This window comes from Mercenaria mercenaria, chromosome 17 (genome assembly GCF_021730395.1).
Source record: "Mercenaria mercenaria strain notata chromosome 17, MADL_Memer_1, whole genome shotgun sequence".
NCBI lineage: Eukaryota > Metazoa > Mollusca > Bivalvia > Venerida > Veneridae > Mercenaria > Mercenaria mercenaria.
This window is the reverse complement of record NC_069377.1, coordinates 625094-649638: the sequence shown is the minus strand read 5'-3', so window position 1 is coordinate 649638 and position 24545 is coordinate 625094. Positions and strand designations below refer to the sequence as shown.

Sequence of the window (24545 nt, the reverse complement as noted above, 5' to 3'; positions counted from 1 at the left end):
AGATTTTAGTAAGAAAGAGCGGAATATTTCAAGATTTTTCAGTCATATGTATTTACGATCGTGAAGCAGACAGTGATATTTGTTTTGCTCAGTAGACTGTATTAAATCCAGAAACAATCTATCACTATTAAGGACAAGATATGAGTGTGGTAAGCTTAGAAGCAACTGGGGAAATGTTTGTTTGTCTTAACATGTTTGTACAAGTTTCACAACAGACATAATGCGATATAATGTCACACCGCCTGATTAGTATAAATTGTGTAGGATCTGCACGACACATGTTTTTCTGTCTTTATAGAAACCACAATGTTGACCTAAGAGATAACTTCAGAAGTTATTCAAAGTTTGTATAATCACTGCGAATTACTCATCAAAATGTAATATGTTTTCCCTTTGCAATATGTTCTATCATCAATACTTTCGATATTTTTATGCCCCCCCCCCCCCAAATCCCGCTTCGAAGAAGGAGGGGTATATTGTTTTGCAGATGTCGGTCGGTCGGTATATAGACCAATCCGTTTCCGGAAGAATACTTTAGTCTAAGATTATGAAAGTTAAAAGGGAGGTTGGACATCACCAGCAGATGACCCCTATTGATTTTGAGGTCAGTAGGTCAAAGGTCAAGGTCACAGTGACCCGGAACAGTTAAACGGTTTCCGGAAAATAACTCAAGAAGAACACTTAGGCCTAACTCAAACTCTTGGGCCTGTGATCATGAAAGTTAATAGGGACGTTGGACATCACCAGCAGATGACCCCTATTGATTTTGAGGTCAGTAGGTCAAAGGTCAAGGTCACAGTGACCCGGAACAGTTAAACGGTTTCCGGAAAATAACTCAAGAAGAACACTTAGGCCTAGGGTCATGAAAGTTTATATGGAGGTTGGTCATTATCAGCAGATGACCCCTATTGATTTTGAGGTCAGTAGGTCAAAGATAAAGGTCACACTGACCCGGAACAGTAAAACGGTTTCCAAATGATAACTCAAGAATGCTTCGGCCTAGGAATGTGAAAGTTGATAGGAAGGTTAGTCATCACCAGCAGATGATCCCTATTGATTTTAAGATCAGTAGCTAGGTCAAACGTCAAGGTCACAGTGACCAGGAAAAGTAAAATGGTTTCTGGACGATATTTCAAGAACGCTTGGGCCCAGGATCAGGAAAATTAATAGGGACGTTGGTCATTACCAGCAGATGAGCCCTATTGATTTTGAGGTCATTAGGTAAAAGTTCAAGGTCACATTGGCCAGGAAGAGTTGAACGGTTTCTGGACAATAACTCAAGAACCCTTAGGTCAAGGATCATTAAAGTTTATAGAGAGGTTAATCATGACCAGCAAATGACCTCTATTGAATTTGAGGTCTGTAGGTCAAATATAAAGGTCACACTGACCCGGAACAGTAAAACGGTTTCAGGATGATTACTTGAGAGCGCTTGGGCCCAGGATAACGAAACTTGATAGGGAGATTGGTCATGACAAGTAGATGACTCCTATAAATTTTGAGGTCATAGCCAAAGGTCAAGGTCACATTAACCCAGAATAGTTAAACCTTTTCTGGATGATAACTTGAGAACGCTTGGGCTTTGGATCACGAAACTTAATAGGGACGTTGATCATGACCAGCAGATGATTCCTGTTGATTTTGAGTTAATAGGTCAAAGTCACATTGAATCAAAACAATAGAACGTTTGTTTACAATGTGCAAATAATTTCTGTTTCTTGTGCAATTACTGAATGCATCAAGGGGGCATTTCATGTTCTACGAGCTCTTGTCCTTTCCTAGTATTGATTTGTGTTTTACTCTATCTATATATTTTGATCCTGCTATCCAGGAAATCATAAAAATGTCTGCACTATGATACGCATTGATAAGACTCAGTCTTACAGCTGATACTTTCTGTATACCTTCAATCCTGTATCTTTGGAGACAGCAAAGTTATAAATCAAAATGCATTGCTACATCAATTTCTTTATTTTCAAAGTTATCGAATAGGTATGCGGACAACATAAGCTATTCAGTTAGGTAAATATTGTCTGTCTTAGCCTGTCAATGCAAGGAATGTTCTTGTAATATAATCGTGTCAACTAGAAACCAGTGCAATGAAAAGGACATTGTCGTTGTGTAGTTTGAATCACTTCGTTCGGCGGTCATTAACCTCATCCATTTGGCACTATACTAGAAGTATCTCTTCATTCTGTTATTCAGTCCTTTTCATTGCACTGGTTTCTAGTTGACACGATTATACATCTTAAGACAGATTCTTTTTTAAGTAGAAATATACATTGCTGTAAAATACCTGTTGATCTTATATAATGATATATTACGTGTGCGCCTCGTTTAGGGAGTATTGAATATAAGGTTTAATAGACTCGGATTTATGCATTTATTAAATGGAGGGATGAAACTGTAATTTTATGTGATAGTTAAGAAGTAATGTTGCAACAATCTCAGTTATTAATGTCCTTTTAAAGATGGAAAACTGCATACTATTCCTTTTACATAGAATGAATAATCTTAACTGTATTTACTGTAAACTAATATGTGTGTATGAGCGCGACCTTTTCTTAGGAAAATTCCAGGCCCTATGAACAAATATGATTAATTTACATAAAAGATATATTTGCAGTATGTTTTTAGGATAATAATATGTTAGAATTATTTGTGATAGTAGGCTCTCGTAATTCTTATTTTGAAATGGCCTTGTACATTTTCTGTTTGTGTATATTTTATGGTTGTTATTATTTGTATTTACCTGAACGGGACTTTAATAATGTATTTATTCTAAAATCTAGAAATCAAATCTAAAGCTTTCACAGGTGAATTATTAACATTTAATTGTATGAATAGTATCATTGTTTTCCTTCATGAATTAGGGTGCATATAACCGGAAATAGAGTAAAAAATGGATCAGATAGTAAATTTATACAATGATATCATTGAAAAAAGTTATTTTAAATGTTAGAAGTGTACAGTTACCTGATGGTATATATGAACTAATATTTCATTTGAACAATACGTTTTTAAACAATGTAAACACACATTGATAAATAAGTGTAGACTAGAAATATGATGATCATGAAAAGGTAAGACATTTTGTTAATTTTGTTCAACATTTCCCAAGTAAATATCTGAAGGCACCGATATTTCAAAGATCTGCGAACTCAAAATGTCATAGCCACACCTATATAATGATCTCCTGCACAAAATTGTTTGCTTCAATATCAAACTTTTTCACACAACGAAAGACTAGATATTCTAATGAATGTACAATTTATATAAAATGCTGCTTCGATTCGATCTAATTTGCAGAAATCTAATCGGGAAGTATTTTCAATGAAATGGTTTAAATATGGTTTACTTAATCTGTCTATCTTTTTGATAACTCCATGCAACACTATTCCGTGTACTTGCATATAAGTAGTGGACTAGATGTTATTTTAGTGTTCCCTGACTATTTGTTTTAACTTACATCATGACGAGGTTTCTTTTCACTTTATGAAACCTCTTCGGCATCAAAATTCTAATAGTTACAAATTATGAGAAGGGTGTGCAGAAACTTTTCTGTCTGAACTATGTTATAGCTTCAGCGGAGAAAATACCACAGTACTAGTATTAATTTGATTTGTTAGCTATAACTAGCAATGACTGACTGCAATGGTAAGATGTACTTTTTCTTTTTTAAGAACTCTTACAATAATTGTATCTCTAATATTGAAATGACGTAATTTTACTTCCGTTTTAGAAGTATTCACCTCTGTCAAAGTCTAAGACTGATTGTATCAAGAATTAAAAAAGGCGACGAAATAAAATACTCATTTTGTAAATAAGACATTGTTTAACTTTCATCTAACGTCAATATGCCAATAAGATCACATGATTTGTAATTTTTGAACATAACAGCCATTTCTCGACCAACTTCCGACTAGACTGTTCATGTATGGCAGATAAAAATATACGTTTGCTAGTTTACCATGCATCTACTTCATCAAGAACCCGGCACAAACAATTTATGTTATTTTGTTTACTTTCAATGTTTTACGGTCGAAAATGGAACGCTCATTACGGTACGTGAACATACTACTAATTAGACGTTGACAGTGATGAAAGTAGACTAAGTATTGGTGCAACAACTCTTTTAAAGAGTTTGTGAATATATTTCAATGGCCGCAAATCTAACTATAATTTTTGTACCGATTATGTGTCAAAATGTACTTTTAACCACAGTTTGTTACATTAGATAAATTAAAAGACACAGTATTCATATTTTATTCTACATTAATTCATTCAATCGTAAGATAATATTTCTAGCCTTTCTTGTCATTATTCATAGAATTTACAGAAATTCACTGATTCAGCAGATTTATAACAGTTCTTTGAACGGTATCAACGAAATAAGAATGTCTCCACACACCATGCGCAAGAAGGTTACCCTTTCAAATAAGTTTTATGTCTTATCTATCTAAATTTATAGTCAAATTTGGCTGATATAATACTCGAATTAGGTATATGTAAATAATAAAAAGGTCTTGTAAAATCCAGGCGAGCCAAGTACAGCATTTTAGAAGATCAAGATACTGTTTACAATAACATTATAGTATTTCAGTTTCGACATTGCCTGTCTCATTTTAAACCGATGAATGCAAGTTATTTGTCTATTTGTTATTGAAACTCTCTTCTGTTTACAGAACTTTTCATATAATTTATGTAGATTCTCAATATCTTGCATAGGATACTAATAACGACAGTCTTTTTCTTCATATAAAATAAGCTGCATTTATGATGTATCATATACCCTCCTTTACCATTCAATTGAACTGCACATACTGTAAGCAAGCACTGTCGTGAAAAAGCATTAAAGAGAAATTGTTTTTTCTCTTATTATCAGTGTAGTAGATAGTCTACCATTATCATTGATCGTAGATGAGATTTTGGTGCATCAATACACAACTTGTATATTAGGCTGAGTCACGTAGGCGTAAAAAATGTTTGTTTCCGGTATCCCGACACACCCTGAATTTTTTGCCTGACCTTAAATGTTTTTATGGCCTTGGAGAATATTTTTTTCAACTGTTTAATAAAAAGTTGCGAAACGTCACTTTTTATGCTTTAAACATTGTCAGTGATATTAGAAATCAACTTACTGATGTTCTAAAGGTATAACCGCCTTATTTGTATTCATTTTTGACACAAAAATAGTTTCTGAAAAGTCTCACTTAATAGAAATAAATTCCAAAGAAAAATCCTATCTACTTACCCTAATGTTTTTAGCATGTCACCAGAAAAAAAGATTTTTTTTAGGCCTTATATAATATTTCTTTTAAGGCTTACGTAAAGTCCACGTACATTTTTTGTTATAAGGACATGATTGATTTATCAGTTATGTTCTATCTGTTAGGTGATGAAACTGTCACAATTTCACTTGTTCAAGCTGCTTGGCAATTCCTTATCAGTCTTGAACTTTATTGCGAAGCTTATTAAAGCATGTGCAAGCAGCAGGTGCTGCTCTAGTAGTGGGTGTGATTTTTATATGAATTACAATGATGCACTTTCTCAGAAGTAATAAGCAGCTTCAATAGAATTGCATCCAGGATATATTTTTGTGAATAAGGCTTTTGAGATCCAAAACATTTCTAAGAACTGCTGGTACACTGTTCTGAAAAGTCTGGTTCCAGCTGTCAAACATTGCTTTCAGAGGATAAGTTCATCTAAACGAATCGCCGAAGCAAAAGTATGGCAGGTTATATAAACTATATGTGTATATTACATGAAGGCAGATAGTTTCATCGAATGAAACAAAATGTTGTACTCTGTATCCAAGAAACGGCCTTTCCACAAACTCACGCAGACCTTAATTGACATTTCAGCAAGGATATCACATACTCACATTCGTCTTCAGTCACGCAGAAGATCAAAACAACAATTTTCTTAGATGAGACAATAACATTACAGAGATTTTTATTGTTATGATTGTTCCTATTTCTAATTAAGATAGTAATAAAAGTGTAACAGTACAGAATAATGTAATCAGTTCCAACTACTAGAAGCCTGAACAGTTACGTTCAGGTATAAAATTAATAACTATTAACCCGAAAATGGCGTGTCAAAAGTGGTTATTGGCTACGACATCGTGCCAATGATGCATATGTGGTGCCAGTAATCACCCACGGCACGCTAGTGTATTATTCATATGTCCATATTATATTTCGCCGTACCACAAGAAGCAGACGCTGATATTTGTTTTGCTCAATATTCTGTATGACGTCTAGAAGCAGTTCCATTGCATTTATGTTTTATTGAACAATCTGTCACTAATAATGATATGATATGAGTGTGGTAAGCATAGACACAACTTGGGGTATGTACGTTTGTGATACAATATAGTATTTGTCCATTTTTATGGAAAAAGGTAAAAATTTCACAACAGACATAATTCCTATTAACGTATGACATGATACGGAGTAACGTATACTCATTTGATGTGTTTGTATTTGAAAACAACAAAATTATAATAAATACTGTTTATATGTTATACCTACTGATTTATGTAGATTATGCAGGATCTGATTTTGACACGCGTTTTAGTTGGTTTTCACACTATAATGTTTTCGCAATAGATACCTTCTGAAGCTATTCAAATTTTATATAATCATTGCTATTTCTTCTTAAAATGCGTTTTCCTTTCACCTTATTATTAGCTATATCATCAGTGTTGTAGATATTTTCATTTCGTACGAAGCACAGCTTGTGTTTTTCTCTTCCTATATTTCTGATTCTGATATCTGGAAGATTATAAACATGTCTACACTATGATAAGCATTGATAAGAAACAATAAGTCATTCAACAGATATTATCCATATACAATGTACCTTCAATCTTGAATCTTTGTACATAACAAATAATATTTCAGAATACATTGCTACACCAATTTCTCTATTTTCAACGTTCATATATATGTTTGAAGAAAACACACAATATGGTCTTTTTGAAGGACTCATTTGGTGCTATATAACTTCAGATGGCAAATGAATTTATCTTTTTGTGTGTCTGCTTGACAGTAATTTTAAAAATGTTTTTAGTAATTCGAAATCTTTTTTATATTAAAAGAAATTTTATAGTATTCATAGAATGAATGTAAGTTTTTATATTTTGTGCTATGGATCTAACTTCAGAATACTAAGGTTTGTTTGTTTTAGGGTAAACGCCTTTTGTCAACAGTATCTTAGTTGTGTAACGGCGGGCAGTTACGTGGATTCTTTACGAGTAATAATCTGTTCTCACCAAGTAACTGTCAGCTTCCCCAGACGAATCAGAGGTGGAGGACGAATCATATCAGACAAAATGCCTATTATCAAATCGTCACGGTGAACATACGCCCTGCCCGGGGATCGAACTCATAACCCCACGATCCGTAGAACTGCGCTCCCCCTATTGAGCTAAGCTAAGATTTGAGATTGTAGATTGTGATGATGTCAACGTCTTTGTGCTTGTAATTTTTAAGCGTCCATAATGTTGTTGTTTTAAAATGTTCTATGAAAATGAACATAATATTCATTCACCTTGTTTTGTAATTCTTTCATGTGACAGACCCGTCCTTTTATAAATCATCAAAAGAAAATCTAAGATTGATTCGCCACAAAAGCGCTTCTAATTTCATGTATCGAAAAGGCATTCAAGAAGAAACATTATGAAAACTTGCCATTTAATACCACTGTATAATTAATAGTGTGCGTCATTATTAAAATGTCACCGTAATTTGATTAAATGAAGCATGATATGAAAATGTAATTTACATTATTGAAATACAGATCAATAGCAAGCCTTTGACAAATGGTGCTAGGGGAAGACAACTTTCTATCTTATTGCTAAATGCAAAAATTCTACAGAAATAAAGTTTGAAACTGTGAATTTTCTAATATCTTTCATGCGGCAATTGAAGTAGTCTATTTGATTTTGTTATTCAGTCATTTTCATTGTCGGACAAAATCCCTCTTTAATACGGATTCTCTTGCTAGTTTGAAAAACAATGCTGTGCCCCTGTATCTGAGGCGGCTTAATGTATTCTCTATTTATTAAGACTAGTGAAATAAAATAGGACTCAGGCGTATATCCTATGTAGGACTGGAACTTTGAGATTGGCTGTAACAACCTGAGTTATCCATGTCCGTTTTAGACCTAGAAACCTATATGCTCTTCATTTTTCATGTTGTTTAAATCTTTAATGTGCTTTGCTGTAATATATAATTCTAAACTGTTATGATGGATGGCAGGCTCTGTAAGAGCACAATGTCTGATGAAGAAATTTGAAGTTATTTTGATTTAATATAAGTTGATAGAATTAGTTAGCACGAGAGATGTTAACGTACCTACGGAAGTGAAATTTTAGAATTGTGGTCATAGTCTCTCGTGATTCTAATTGTAGAAATGTCATGCATATTTTGTGTTTTTAACTTTTTATATATTTTAGTTTTGAATCTGTGGTATACCTGAATGAGACAATAACAAAGAATAAATATTTAATCTGAAAATGTGATCGAAATCTTTCACCAGTGAAACGTTCAGATCCTGCTTGTATGAATGGTGGCATTGTTACCCGTTACAAAGTAGGGTGTATTCAATCGTAAACAGAGTGTAACAACTATTGAATAGGTCATACATGTAAAGTCAGTTTTTACAAAAGTATATTAACATACACAGATACCCTTATAAAGTCATTCTTAGTGTTTAAAGTGTAAAGTGACCTGAGAAGGAAACTGATATTTCAGTTTCAGTAAAAAATTATGTTTTTTATGTCAATTTTCAAAACAGAGTGAGTAAACATTAAAAAAAAGGTGAAAACTGAAACATAGATGATCAAAGAAAGGTAAACCATTTTGTCAAGTTTGTTTCACAGACACTTGGGGTCTGGAACCCCCAACCCCTCCAGCCCAAACTACTACGCACCTGTATATATTTTTATCATCATCATTGTATACCCAGACACAGACTATAATTACACAAGCAATATTAAACTTATTTGAACTAATTTGAAAATATATAAAATCTCTCACAAAATCGTTTGTTATTTGAAATTATCATTATAGGAATTTGGATGTGTAAATTTGTATATTAAACTTCTTGTATATGGAATGAAAGATTAAAGGTTTTCATAACCGAATTCTGATAAATTTAAAATATCAATAATGAAATATTGCTGCAATTCATTTGTATTTAATTTATAGAAACATTCTTTGGAAGTATATTCAATGAAATGGTTAAAATAGTTCACTAAATCTTTCTTTTCACTTCAGATCTCAATGTGTACTGACTTATAAATAGTCAGTGTTCTCTTGGAGTTCCCTAATGTTTTGTTTTAATTTATATAATGACGAGGTTTCCATGATTCTATGAAATATACTGATTCGCCTTTTAGGCATGTTATTAATCACGAGAAAGTAGTATATTAAAAGCTTTCTGCTTCAGCGATTTCAGCCTTGCATGTATATTTCTTTCACAACTTTTGCAATAATGGAATCTTTCTGTCGTTCTTTCACTTCCGCTTCTGAATCAGAAGATTTCACCAGTCTGATTTCTATCAAGATAAAAGGACTCATCTTGAAAATAAGACATTGCTCGTCAATATGTAGATAAAATCACGTTTTGTAATTTTTAAAAACTTTCTGACTTATTTCTGTGCTTTCATTCTGCGGTTTCCTTCCAGATAGACTGTCCCTATGAAAATAAAACTGTCAGGCAATAGAAAATGTGAATTTTGGAGTTGAGTCCTCCATCTATTCGGTCAAAGAATCGGTGTAAACAGTCAAAACATGTAATTTTGTGTATTTCAATGTTTTTACGTGACGTCATTCAACGTGACGTCATTATTCCGAGACGTGGACCTACTGCCTCGTAGACGTTGACAGTTACACAAACGGGCTAAGGATATGAGCAGCAATTCTTTGAAAGAAACTGGAAATAATTTTAATGGCTATTAATCAAACTATTTTTTTTGTACCGGATATGTGTCAGAATGTACTTTGAACAACAGTTTGATACATTAGATAGATTAAAAGATACAGCATTCATATTTTAGTGTACATTTTGGCTGGCCAACCGGATCTTGACAGATAAATTTTACGTTACAAGTATAGTAGGATACATAACTTGCCGTGGTCACGCAAGCAGCCCTTAACAAAGCAATCATGTTTACGAAAACGTGTCTGTGTCACTAGATACTTTTGAAGAATTTTCATTTCGTGTTCTTTTTTATTCACTGGTACATGTATTACAATTTAATTGATACACTTTAATAGATTTTGCTTTACTATAAAAATACCATAAGTGAAACATTAGTAGTTTGCTTTGTGAAAGGTGTTAATGTCACTCGCCACGAATAAGGTTGGATGTCTCCGTAAATAGACACTTAGTCAGTGTTAATAAATAGACTATATCCTCAAACATTCCTTAGTGCATGATTTATACCATAATGTTAATTTAACTGTTTTAATAAAGGTTTATATAAATGTAATTTTAAAAGTGAGTACAAATTATTTCAGTGTTCACTAAAGCTTAGATGCTTACAGAAGGTAAGACATTTATCAAATTACCACAAGATGTTATCTGATACCAAGTTCTATTTTAACAACTCCCGAACAGTTTTTGAAATTTCTGCCTAAAACGGAATATTTGTGTGTGTGTGTGTGTGTGTTGTTTTTTTTTTTTAATTTGGTTTAAAGTCGCGCTGCCACAAATTTGTGTCATAAAGTGACTTTCTAGTTTGCTAGTAAAGGAAGACCTTGGATGCCTCTTCGGGCACATGCGGGTACAAGAGCAGAACCACCAACCTCCCGTAAGCCAGCGGAACGCTTTCCTCACATTAGAATAAAACTTTAGGATTCAGTAAAATGGCTAAACTTCTAAATACCTTTTTCGTGGTCTTCCGTTATGATTTTTTAAAATTTAAATCATGACAAAACATTTCTAGGACACTCTTACACACACACACAAAAGGTCTCTGATGCACTTATTTAGCAAAATCAATTCTTATTCATATATTATGAAAACAGGATATTAAAACCTTGTTGCAACTAAAAACTGCGAACTAATATCTCAGTAGATATAAAATGAACTGATGAACCTGCTCTGGCGATGATTGAATACCAGGACTAGATAGACCTTTCTGTCAGAATTCATGGTATAAATGCAACACTTTTGAGCTGAATGAGTGCAAAAAATGTAATTTAACAACATTTTGACATATAGCATAAATAAAAAGATACTGTGTTTATATTTGACACCCTGATAACCTGTCTAACAGATCTGTCTAGATTAAATTATTCTGTAAGATAATACCTCCTTATTATCTTTCGTGAAAGGTTTTCACTGATAAATGTACAGTTTCAGATATCGATAACCATCAACACGTTACTGTATTTAAATGGTTAAGGATTTGTATAATTGTACATTAGTCTACTACAGGATACATAGTACATTGCATGGTTTTAGCTGGCCAAACCCAACACAGCAGAAGACCTGCTAAACTTCTCGATATGAGCCAAACAACAGTATACACTGCTTGTCTTGTTCACGGTTTAGCAATGACGTACCTATGCCTACTTTCGATTTTAGCACTTTCATTCTTTCGTAGATAAATATTGCTTAAGTAAGCATTGTTTCTCATCATATGTACAGAGTAGTCTGTGTGCCCATGCGACATTATGGCATAAATAAAGGAACAAATAAAAACTGCTTTAAACATCATTTCCCCTAGCTTCAATAATAGTGATAACTGGCTGATTACCATGCACACACATTAAATTATGCGTAGAATATTTTCAAACCACTTTAAATACATAATACAAAAGAGAAATGTGGAGTGACTATGAAATATATATTTTTTTTAAATTTCTAAAAATGCTTTTTACACATTTTACATTCAGTTTGATATCGAAACATATTATCACGTAGTACATGTATTTAGCTTTGATTCATCCCACCCTCGTTGCAAATTTAGATCCTTTTTTTCGTCGGCCGTGCTATGAATTTAGCAGAAAATAATCTTAAAGAAATCTTTTTCATTTTATTGCCTTGCTCATTTTAATGCAGTAGCTATAGTCACAGGCAGTACCATTTCATTTGAACAGTGGTACACTTGTCGACTGATGTAATAAATAATATTCTTGCATACCTGACGGGGATTTCCGGTATTTTTATCGGTGCTGGAAAAATCCACCTGGGGTGTAAGATGACTCTCGTTCTGTAAATGACGTATTACGAACTACACATTTGTAGCAATTTACATTTTATTTCATAAAACGGAATAAAAATCCGATACATTGACATTTCCTCTTGTTTCCTGATAGTATATTTCTCGATTCAAAAAACGTTATTTTTTCAAAAATTCATAACGTTACGCTGCAACTGATAAAACAAAACCGGAACTTAATATTGTTATTTCTCTTTGAAATGTCATGACGTCTTTCCTGTTTACGGACGTTGGTTTCCCGCGCTTTGTTTAAATACGCTGCTAGAAGAAATAGTTCTAAAAAGAAAGCCGTTCGATTGTTTTTATTTCTATTTTTATTTCTTTAATATGGTATGCAAGAAAAAGATTCTATCACTGCTTGTATGTGCAGATGGTAATATCCGTCTCTCGGGTAACTGTTTATGCGGTTACTGGCTGGAGCCTCGTAACCGCCTAAACAGTTACCCTCGAGGCCGGAAATTCCCATCTTCACCTAAAACCGATGAAAAAATCTTATAATAAAAAATGAAACAATTACAGATGCTATAAATGCAATGAAGTGTTGGCTGCATTTATTGGTCATCGCCCATGAATCAAAGGATTTAAATTAGCTACACTCACATCCGTATTTATTTGGATTGCCATTTTGTTCAGTAACCGTTTTACAAAATATCGTTACATAAATCCTACAAATGTCGAGTAGGTTCCCGGAACAATAAATTGATTTTTACAGTATATGTCAAATGGATAAATCTTAGCTATATTTGTATTAATTTCCAGAATTGGCATTGTAGTTGTGTTGGACTTTAAAACAGATCTTGGCGGGTAAGTTGTTGTTTTCAATGAAAGTTCATACTGACAAATATCTTGCTTTTGGATTTTGTTTGTCATATTACACATAAGGCAAGTCATTTTGTGATGTTGTTGAAGTCATTTTACTCGCAGTTCTGATAACAGATTTACATAGCTTAATACAAATTATATAGAGATTCGTACATTTTTTTACATATATAAAATCTATCAAATAATGACATTCGTCTTGAATATATAAGTATTTCTATCCATTATCTATACAATATATTAAATGTTCAGTATTTTATGCTCTCTTTCGCTTTAGGCTGATTGTTAACATTTGATTGATTTACCAAAGCTATAGCGCAAAACTCTATGGCAAACCAAATCAGAATAAGAGTTATACCAAATTTCAAAAGTAAAGATGTTATACAACTGGCACGACAAAACTGTTGAAAATTAAAGGATTGCTGTTTAAATATTTCAGATGTTTTTTATCAATTTAAATTTGCTCGATTCCGAAATATTTGAAAACATTTCTTTTTTTTAAATGTATTTATCCTCGAAGATGCAGATTTCATAAAGTTCGCCATGACATTCGTCCAATGCGCTCGTGTCGCAAAAGCAAAAGCAACACAACCGCCAGTCATATAATTACTAATTAAATACAACCAAAAACTAGCACATTAGTCATTAGAAAAAAAGAACAAAGTAGATCTTGATTTCCTGAGTCAAATTTGAAGTTGGAACAAATTATTGAATGAAAGAATTCTTAAATTGAGTTACAGGCTACCTGACGGTACTAACTAATTATTTCACTCAAACATTAAAGCAGGCACATCCTAAAGAATTTTGTGATGAAGGGTTAGACATTTGTTCCCTTTATTGACCTTATGTATACACTTTTGTAGCCATAATTTCTGGTCAGTCCCCCCCCCCCCCCCCCGACATATTACGAGGTTTAAAAGACAAACTGTATCGTTTATATATTTCTAAAATGATAAAAAATATGAAAAATCTTCGAGGGCTTTAGTGGATAAAATTTTATAAATTTAATTAACCTTTTCCAGAGATGTCTAAAATACATACATTGCTAGTTTTATATACAAATGTTTGATATTTACTGATATTTTTATATATGTGATTTTATATCCTTAGGACGGCCAGCAATATTTATGCAATCTCGCCAGGCATAAGTATGTATGTTTTTGACAACACAGAAAATGACGTCACTCGACCTTCAGCTATTTCCGGAAGTATATAAAATGAAAGCAGAAATGCTAAACTTGAAAACGAAAGCCGCATTTTGATTCGTAGAAAGTCAGGGGTCACGCGCAGGGGTCACCCCGTCTAAATGTATGCGCTTGGACTTTTTTTTTGCTATGGTGGAGCCAATTTTCAGCACTTTATTACGAATTGAAATTACCTGGGCTTTAGTAAAGCATGTCAGCTTTTAATCTATGAAAAAATAGTTGAGCTCTGGATAAACAGAAATCCCACAGGGGTCTGTAACGGACCAAGGGCACATTAATAATTTTGGAACTTCATCAAATCGCTCAAAATGTCATTTTTGATGTTGTCTGAGAGTGTCAGTATATGCCTCAGATGTAAGGTATAACCGTATTTGAGGGCTGCAGACTTAGACATTTCAGAAATATTTTCAAAATAAGTTTCGTGTAATAAATGTTGTTTCTACGGAAGCGTGAAAGGGCCATCAGACGCTAATACGTTTTAGTACGTTAAGGCTGCGGAAAGGACATACGGCACCTGGCATGTTCCTAAATGAAATGATGCTGTTGTTTTCCCGGACATTTGTTTGATAGTGTTTGGTAAAAAGGTCTTATTTTGTTATTAGATTTTGGTTTATACAGAATCATTGTCTATGATTGTCTACTTGTATTTATAAACAAATTACATGCATGTGGGGCGGTGGTACGCATTTGCTCGATTTATTATCAGAAAAACTGAAAGTACATCACGATCGCAAATAACCAGAACATTAAATCGTAATGAAACTGGAGCTTTGGTTTATATCAAGAATAGCACAATGTTAATTGTTTGAGCAGTACAGATAACTATTTTATCCTATATTCATGCCAAATAAAGGACAAAATCTAACGGTATGATAAATTTGGCTTTATTAGGTCACTGACTAAATAAACCTTTGCCGGATTTCTGATTTTTTTTTTCAGAATAACTACTAAAAGACATATTTATGCAATTATTTATAAACGCGCTTTTATCAGGTTCGTGAGACCATGTCACTAATGTTCAGGGTAATGCATACCGTGTTTGAAATTACCACAAAAAGTTTCTATAACGGAAACGCTCGGAGAAACGGAAAATGACGTCTACAGCGTTTATGCCAGGATTTTAGCTTTCTGCACTTAAATCATCGAATAATGCACCTGGAATGGAATGTTATTGAATAAAATCATTGAGGAAACGGTTGCTTATTTTTTTCTCCCAGGCGCATTATGACGTGTGTAAATTTAAGTCACGTCTAATGTTTGCTTGGTGAGAATGGGTATCCGACTTGTAACTGAACTTCGGATGAAACTTCACTTGGCGGCAAAGTAAAATTATTCATTCATGTTCAACAGTACAGAAAGGTCGGGTACAAACACTTTGTTTTTCCGCTTTAAATTTTATAATATTTGGGATTTTATAGACCTATTTCAATGCAGTAGATTCTATGTGTGTGTAATTTGGAGGGTGTATAAATTTCTAAATATAAGGCAGACGCAGAACTAGTTGGATCTTAATTTAATTTTAAAAATGATTCTAAATCAGAAGGTAGGATAAATAGAATATTAGGTTACTGTCTAATAAATATGAATTTATTAGGTTCGTCTACGAAAGAATAAAAGTCTCGGTTGAAGTCTCGACTTTTATGTTTTCTCCGACACCATCTAATGAATTTTAATTTATAAGACAGTTAACTAATATTCTCTATGTATTAGCGCAAACGAAACAATGTTAGTTTTGAATACCCGAAGAAGACACATTGAAGCATACGTCTTGTTTACAGTCACAATACCCGCAAATATTTTAAAATATCAACAAATGTGTTTTGTACATCTGTGCTACGATGCTATGAGAATTTCAATAGGATCATATGTCATTATTAATCACTAAGAAATTAGTTTTTAAGAATTAAGATACATTGACTGATTAATTAGATCTCAGTTATTGATAGGGCTCGCGTACAGAACACCTGGTACACTGCGTTTTATAAATAAGTATAACGATATAGCACTCTCAATATTGGTTCGCCAATGCTTTAATAATTTGAAACAGCAATAATACCGTTAATTGCTCGTCCTAATTTTATTGATACCAGTTCAGTTAAGTTCGGCCTAATCATACGGCGCTTTTCATGAAATTGCTGTCTAGTGCATCATTAAAGGTTCCATTTACACTGCCGTATGAATACATCTGTAAATGTCTTTAAATTCTATTTTTAATCGTAACATGTGTAAATGTTGAGTTCTGCGCAACTTGGGGCTAGAGGGCGTGGACGGTAGCATGCATTTCCACTACCGTCCAGTGATAGGTTTAATAAAACATAAAACAGAACATGAAACATTTTCATTATTGCCGTGTTGGGCAAACTATGGAGTTTACTTTTTTTTGCCGGTGTAATTACAAAAAAAACTTCTAGTTAGATGGGGCACAAACATTAAAGGCATTTAGAAACATCATGAACACTGAAGTAAAATGTTTTCTTCAAAAAAAGCAAAGAAACAGAAAATAAATGTTTTGTTTGAAATAGACCGATTTGTATTTATTTTACAATTTTGCAGAACAATGTTGGCAACATTTAATTATTGTACTTGAGGAAAAACAACGATTCTTATTTAACTGCTGTCTAGAAGAGTAATACCAGAGATCTTAGCTTTCGTCTACAGATAAATGCTAATTAAACAGATCCAAATTTTCGCTGAACAAAACAATAAAAACTTTCTTTTGTAAAAGTGTATCAGTTTACTGATACAAAAATGCACTCAATAAATGCTACTGTATAATACGTTCTGGAAAAATCACATGAAACTTATGCGTGAAATACTAATCATAACGCAGGTGTTTATTTTCTTAAACAATACAACATTCTCAGAAATGATATATAAAACTTAATATAATCATTTTTTTATTCATTTTTATCAGTGTGAAATGACAGCTAAGAGCATCATTTTGTCTGTAAAAACAAAACTATTTTCTATTAAAAAGTGTCCATCTAAACTGTCTGCAGCAATGATGACAAAGTATTGAATATATCGAAGGTATCTACAAGGTAAAGCAACTAAATAGAGAATAGTGAAAGCTTAGTCTGCCTTCAACACTGGTAGAGTCAATATTGAAGTCTCTTTTGTCGTTTAGTAAACTCAAAATCCTTAAGAAGTCAAGAGTCTGAAGGCTAGTTCCCTGTGATCTAGACCTTTGACCCTCCGGCATCAAGACAGTACGGTCATCTACTGAACACTGAAAACAACCTATGGAATTTGAAGACTAGGTTAAAGGCGTTCTTTAGTTATGAGTGGAATCCGCTTTCAGTCTCAACGTCAGTCTCAACCATAGACCTACTGACCCAAAGACATCAGAGTCCATCTACAGACCACAAGCAATCATCCTAATGAAGTTTGACGTCTTTAGGCAAAAGTGTCCTTTAGGTATTGATCCGAAACCGGTGTTCAATGTGAAGGTAGTCGTAACCTTGACATTTGACTTACTGGTCGTTATCTAAACAGAGTTCTTTTACTGTAAATAAGCAGTCATCCTACAAAGACTGACTTCTGTAGGTTGAATCTTTCTTCACCGTAACGTTGGCCTTTGAGGAATAGATCTCAAAATTAATAAAGATCATCTGACGGTCATGACCGACGCGCCTAACAAGCCGTAGGTTCTGGCGCCGAAGTGAATTAATTTTATGCCACTGCGTCCCGAAAATTGGAAAATAGAGATTTTCATGGCGTGTTTAGTATGACCTAAGAAATCTAATGAATGTGAAATTTTGTGGCATGTTTCATCTTTAACTTAGTGATATAATAATCAATGAATGGTTGTAATGTTGTTTGGAATTTTACAAGCAACGTTGAATTGAAATGTGATGTTTTTAAGACCGTCTTTTAGCTTTTTTAGGAATCGCTAAATGATAATATCGTTTTATTAGTTTTTCTTTGAATGTCTTGTGAAGGAGGACACATGTACATATCTGTATAAATTTCAAGAGGCTAAACCTATATAATTTTATGTTTCGTTGTTCGTACAGACTGGTCACTCTAAATATGATGAAAAAAAATTATAAAGGTAATAACAAATCTTATTTTTCGCTTATCCTGTTAATTATCTCATATATTATGATTGCAGTAACTTCAGTTACTTAATCGATTTGGATAGGACTTTTCTTCATACATCTATAAGTCTCCAACTTGATAATAAATATTTAAAAAAAAATGTTTGATTGGGGGATATGTGGCCAAGTCGTTTTGGTCGCTAGCTTTGAATCACCTGGTCCTAACCAATGTGGGTTAGAAATCTCTTTAAGATCTTAGGATGCTATAAACAAGGGTCAGAGGGACAACTGCTAGTTTTTCTCCGGTATCAATCCTTGAAAAGACGCCATAATTATGACTTAAATGGTGTCTTTGTTACTTTAAACCGAACAAAATAAACATTTTATTATGTATATAATAGTTACACTATTAAAATTTGTCACTATATGTTCCAAAGGCTTTGGTCATAAAGTCGCGATGGCTATTTGCCGTCAAGACGTAGCAAATCGTGTTTCGTGAAGGAAGTGAATCTTCAATGACAATTGACTATTTCCATACGATTACGTTTATTCTTATACAAAACTGCTTTTCTTGTCTCTTTTCGGGGGTGTTTTAACAGGAGAAAAAGCTTGTGTTAACAGAGATGTTCTCGCACCTCTTTATATCCTTTCTGCCTCTGTAACGTAATAAAATATATAAGCGTCTAATGGCCCTTACACGCTTCCGTAAAATCAACGTTTATTACAGAAATTAGAAATGTCTAGGTCCGTAGCTCTCAAATACAGAAATATCTTAAATCCGAGGCATATACTGACACTTTTAGACAACATCAATAAGGACTTTTTGAACGATGTGATGAAGTCCCAAAAATCTCCATTTACCCTTGCTCCGTTACGGACCCCTGTGGGATTTGTGTTTATTCCGAGTTCAAATATGTTTTCGTAGCTGAAAAGCTGAGCCCAGGTATTTTCAAATCGTTAGAAAGTGCTGAATATTTACTACCCATTAGCAAAACGTAAAAGAAAAGAAGTCCACTCGCATACATTTAGACGGAGTGACCCCTGCGCGTGACCCCTGACTATCGACCAATGCAAATGCGACTTAGCCTGTCTACTTTCATTTTCTTTACTTCCGGGAATAGAAGGTCGAGTGACATATGCGCGTTTCGTGGCAAAGCGTTACGTATTACGGGCCCAAAACGGATAATTTAAATGGAAATGATATGCGTTTAGTATTCTAATTGATTTAAAATCTTTGTGGCATAAAAAACCGAATTTCTTTGCGTTGCCAAAACGGTTCTCATAATTAGGATTTCAAATGTGTTGATTTTTCTACACTTTTGACCGAATACATATATACGAAGATAATATATTTACTTACCTGATAAACGTTATCTATGGAGATTTACTGAATCTGTAAGATGTGAGTTATGCATTGAACCAAGATTATCAATGACATTTACAGGGGATTTTCTGATAAATGCGCATGGACAGTTTTAGTATGATTTGAAATGTTTCATTGGTTACAAAATACATTTTTACTAGGTAGCATTTATTAACAACTGTCAAAGATACTACCATAATAAACGCATCGAAAAGGCAAAGAAAAGTTAATATATTAAGATTATTTTATCAAAAGATGTACGTGCATTTACGACAACTACTTAGGTTTTCCTATTGTAGACCTGTCTACAAATGGGTATCACCATAGAATCCTCAGTTGTGCAAAACATTTCAGAATGAAACAATAGCTACTATAGTCAGAATGCAGGCCACTACACAGCCGCTTTTTGTCGTACAATAGTACCAAAATGCAGACTCTGATCAAAAAGCCAATGGGGTCTCTCTATCAGGTGGTTTTGTAACGATATAAAACTAATGAAAATAAATATTACTTTAAAGTAAGTTTTTACATGTACGGTAAATGGCACCTAAAACTATGATTGATATGAAGTCTGAATGAAGACGTAAATGTTTTACGAAACGTTTAATATTAATATGTGAAAAACAATTAATGTTAGTGATATACTTATATTCGAATTATTTATTTCAATAATCACTTTAAATTTTGTAATGTCACACAAACTGATTCCTGAACAGTGATACATTTTACTATTGTTATATGACATATTATATTTGATACCATTATGTTATTTGATTTTTAAATGTTTCATTTGTGTAGTTCGAATCTAACTTGTGACATGTGGTCGTGACCCAAATAGGGCTAAGAACACTCGGACAAAGTTAAAAAATGTGTTGATAGTTATTTAAGTCTATATCATTCCAGCTTGCTATGTAATGCTTTTAATTGCCTTGGACAAACTTCACAAAATTTTGCTGTCTTCGACGCTCTTTAACCTTTGAGTAGTAAGGAAAAAGTACGCAAAATATTACCTGAATCAGGATAATTTCTCTGAGGGAAATGCTTTATAATATATTATATAAAAAGTTAAAACGAGCGAAGTTAATCTGTTATTATTTGGCTTGGTTGCGTCCTATACCTCCAATACAAACGTTTATACATATTCTACTGTGTGTGGTAAAACCTATACAAAACGAGACCATGATATTAGACGTTTTGAAATTGATAATTTAAACGCAAAAGTCAAACTGTTTGATAATTACACACCTACAGCTGTAGATACAGAAACTGATGTTATAGCAACGTGATGATTAGACCGGTGAACTTTGTTAATCTAACAAAACGGAACTGCTAACTACTAACTAAACGAGTGTATAATTATGACCCTTTTCTTTTCAAAAACATAGATAACATACCTAAGAAGGATATACAGAGAAATATAAAATATAGAAAAAAAATCAGAAAAAATATTGTCACTGTTTAAGGTAAAATTTACATTCCCCTGAAAAATTTGCACTTGTCTTCAAACAAACCCAGTGTAAAAAAACAAAACCTTCAAAATAAAATGTACCTCACGTCACATCTATCAATAACATAGTCTCAGAGTCAAAACTGATGTTCTGATTAACTTTAAAACAAAGCAGGATTTGTAATGGCTATGATACAAATTGTATATAGTGTTGGTGTCACTTATATCTGAAGATACACTCTCGGGGCAAAAACAAAGACTGACAATGACACGAATGTTTCGAGCCACTTCCCGCTTGTGTCGATTCTCGACGCATGGGTAAATTGGACTTACTGGACAGAGAAGTGTTTACACTAGATGACCTTAAAAAGTGACGCTTTTATTACCACTGATTAATAAGTAGTCATGTTATTACACTTTGTAAACTAATATTAATAAATATAAAGTTATTATTGTTGTTAATAGCACATGAAGTACATCTTAATAATAGATCAAACACGTGCATAACACACCTGGAAGTTTATTACATCATTACAATGATATTGCACATTTTCTGGAATCACCTGAGGTTTTAATATTGTCTGCTATGTTTATTTATTGCTTCATTATACTGCTGCTTAATTTTTGGGAAATAATAAAAACATTTAACATGTCTGCAAGGTAATAATGAGTAAGTCATTTCAATTGATGATTTTCTTCCAGTTCAATTGCAGTAATAGACAATAAATAAGGTATGAATACAAGCTGATGCACTGGTATTTTTTATTTGGTTTGCTGCTCTAGTAGTTCCTTGAATTCAGAGACATGCCAGTTTCTGAAATTTCTTTGGGATAGTCTCCTGAGATACTTAAATTCGTCCCCTTCAGAAGATTGAGATTATTCAAATTAAGATGCACTTCCTCAGTATTGCTAAACATTGCTAGAATTTGGTGATGTTAGAGCTGTTTCGGAAGAAAGTCTCTGATCTAGGTTTAATAACTCCCACAAGTCTATAACTCTTCCAAGTCTATAAGCCCTGACAGTCTGGGATGAAGATGCTGAGATTCGAAGTTTTCAAAATCAAGTTTCTAACAATATCAGCAGTGTGTTTACTCATTTTTTTCTGGGCATCCACCCAGTGGGGATCTCTCTGCCAAAGGAGCATATGTACTCGTATTCTTGTCGAATACAATTGCTGCATCACTCTATAGCGATGATACAACGTCTTAACTTTACTTCAAATTACTGTCCAATCTTTCTAGCTTGCACGTCTGCAAATACAAGTCCGACATGCTTAATTACCTACAATTCAGAACCGACACTGTATCTTTCTGACAGATGTTTAGAACAGATATTAAGTGATTAGTCTTTATTTTAAATGTAAAAGTTATCCTTTATGCTTTGGTATCATGATTAGATATTGCACAACAAGACCGATGCATCGAGTTTATCTTTTCACATTTTGATAATACCAATCTAGAATTATCACTTTAAGGAAACTAAATATTTTATTCTTTCAAGAAACTTAAACTGAAACTAAAACTGAATAACTTGATTAAAGGCCCATTTCTATACAATGACATATTCAATGGCGTTGTATGTAATAAAAATAATAATAATGATAATAATAATAATAATAAGATCGACAATAATAATAATAACAACAATCATAACAGTCCTATTTAAACAAAATGTCACGACCGCACCCCTCCCCCTGAGGTTATTTTACCTCTGTTGCGAATACCAGTGCTTAAAGCATTACATGGTACGCCCAGACGGACTGCATATAGAGGTTCAAACTCCCTGGTTAATGGTGCTATCACAGATTATTCAAAAACAAAAGAAATACTACACAATAATACAGAGCCTGCACTAACAATTACGTTTAATTAAACAAACCTTAAAAACATAAATGTTGAAATGTAAAACATTTTACAAAAATTCAAACACCATCGTCTGCTGCTATCGCATATATCAAAAAAAAAAAGAAAAAAAAAAAAGAACAATTTTGTTTGGAGATTAAGATATTACGAAGCCTATTCAAGTATAAGCATCAGTATGTGGTTGTCGAACAAATGGTATAAAGTATTAATTTGAAGAATACACATTAAATAACAATAATTAATTGTTTCTATTTGATGAAGAATTAATACGTATTCTGTCTGGGAATAACACATATGTATAAATACAGGCTGGAATCAAGTAATAAATACGAAATAATTAAGTTTTGTTACAATGTGATTGGGGTATGAGAGAAAGGACATAAAAGAAACTGGCTTTGAAAATACTAGGTTAATGCAGTTGAATTATATTATACATTTTCTTAAACAGGGTATACATCTCTTCAGAAGGAACACTTAAAATCGGTAAGTCACACTTGACTTACCTCGAAAGCTGGCCAATCAGACTTCGTGACCTCAGAAATAACCTCTGACGTTAAAATTATTCTTTTCTAATTGAGGCGACTTTCTGGCTGAACGCTTTCTGCGGATTACATTTTACTTAACCTGAGGATGGAAAAGTGGCAATGTTGAAACATACCAATAGTCTTATTTGTCACAAAGGTTAACATACGTCGTTACCTTCGAATGCATGATCAATATGTGAAAATAAACCCCATTGCGACCCCTCTAATTGTGCGCAACCGATTCGAGCATCGGATGGTACACTACATGGACTGACCGGGTCAGTGTTTTCTTAATTGCCGTATTTTCTCAACTAAAAGTTATAACGGATTTACTTTGTTGTTAGATTAAAAAAACTTATGTTAGCGTAAATACTTTGGAAATAGCGGACTTGACATTTTAAGGTAGTAGAAAACAACATATATAGTTCCTTTTTCAGAATTTTAGGGTTTTTTTTGTATTTTTGTACAGAAATAAACGCATCCTTGGTGCAAAATGTAACACCCCGGGGCGCTTAAACGGAGGGATACGGAATGTCAATAAGGTAGAATGGTCCGATCCTGGGGTTCAACACACTGATACAAATGTTGCAACCGAAATTTTACAAGATGATCCTTATAAATGTATATCGATGTGCCCTAGAAGGAACTTTTGCTGTGCTTTAACTTGTATGAAACTGGTCTTTAATCATCTTTTCTTGCTTTGTTCTCAGACATCGGGGATATTATTCCTTAACGCGAAAACTTTATAAGCTATTGTTTGAAATGTCCGTTGGCTAAACAGATTAACAGAATGACTGAAACGTAAATATAATAAAGTTGAAAGGACTTCGTGATCCCAAAAGACAAAAAGCTAAGTTTACGTTATAGTTACCTTGACAGTTTAGATTGCAGTATCTATATAACACCTTTTAAGTCTTCTATCGAAGCTAAGTTGAGAGTATTTCAATGGAATTGTGTTAAGCGGCATAAATGTAATATTTCTCAACCCAGTCTCTGTGACTTTTGTAACATGGGATTGTACATGTATTCAAAATATTTGGTCA

The 24545-nt window shown here is 33.3% G+C and overlaps 1 protein-coding gene across 2 annotated transcripts in view; it reads left to right on the top strand.

The window, feature by feature from the left end:
• LOC123536023 (glutathione hydrolase 1 proenzyme-like) overlaps positions 1 to 24545 on the top strand; it is a 125967-nt gene that overhangs the window by 25845 nt on the left and 75577 nt on the right. The window contains exon 1 of one of the 2 annotated variants that reach the window (XM_053528667.1): positions 13021 to 13046. The exons of the other annotated variant lie outside the window; for it this stretch is intronic. The gene's annotated coding sequence lies outside the window, so the exon portion shown is untranslated. Of the gene's footprint in view, positions 1 to 13020; positions 13047 to 24545 lie in introns of those variants that run through there. 2 annotated transcript variants of the gene reach the window in all.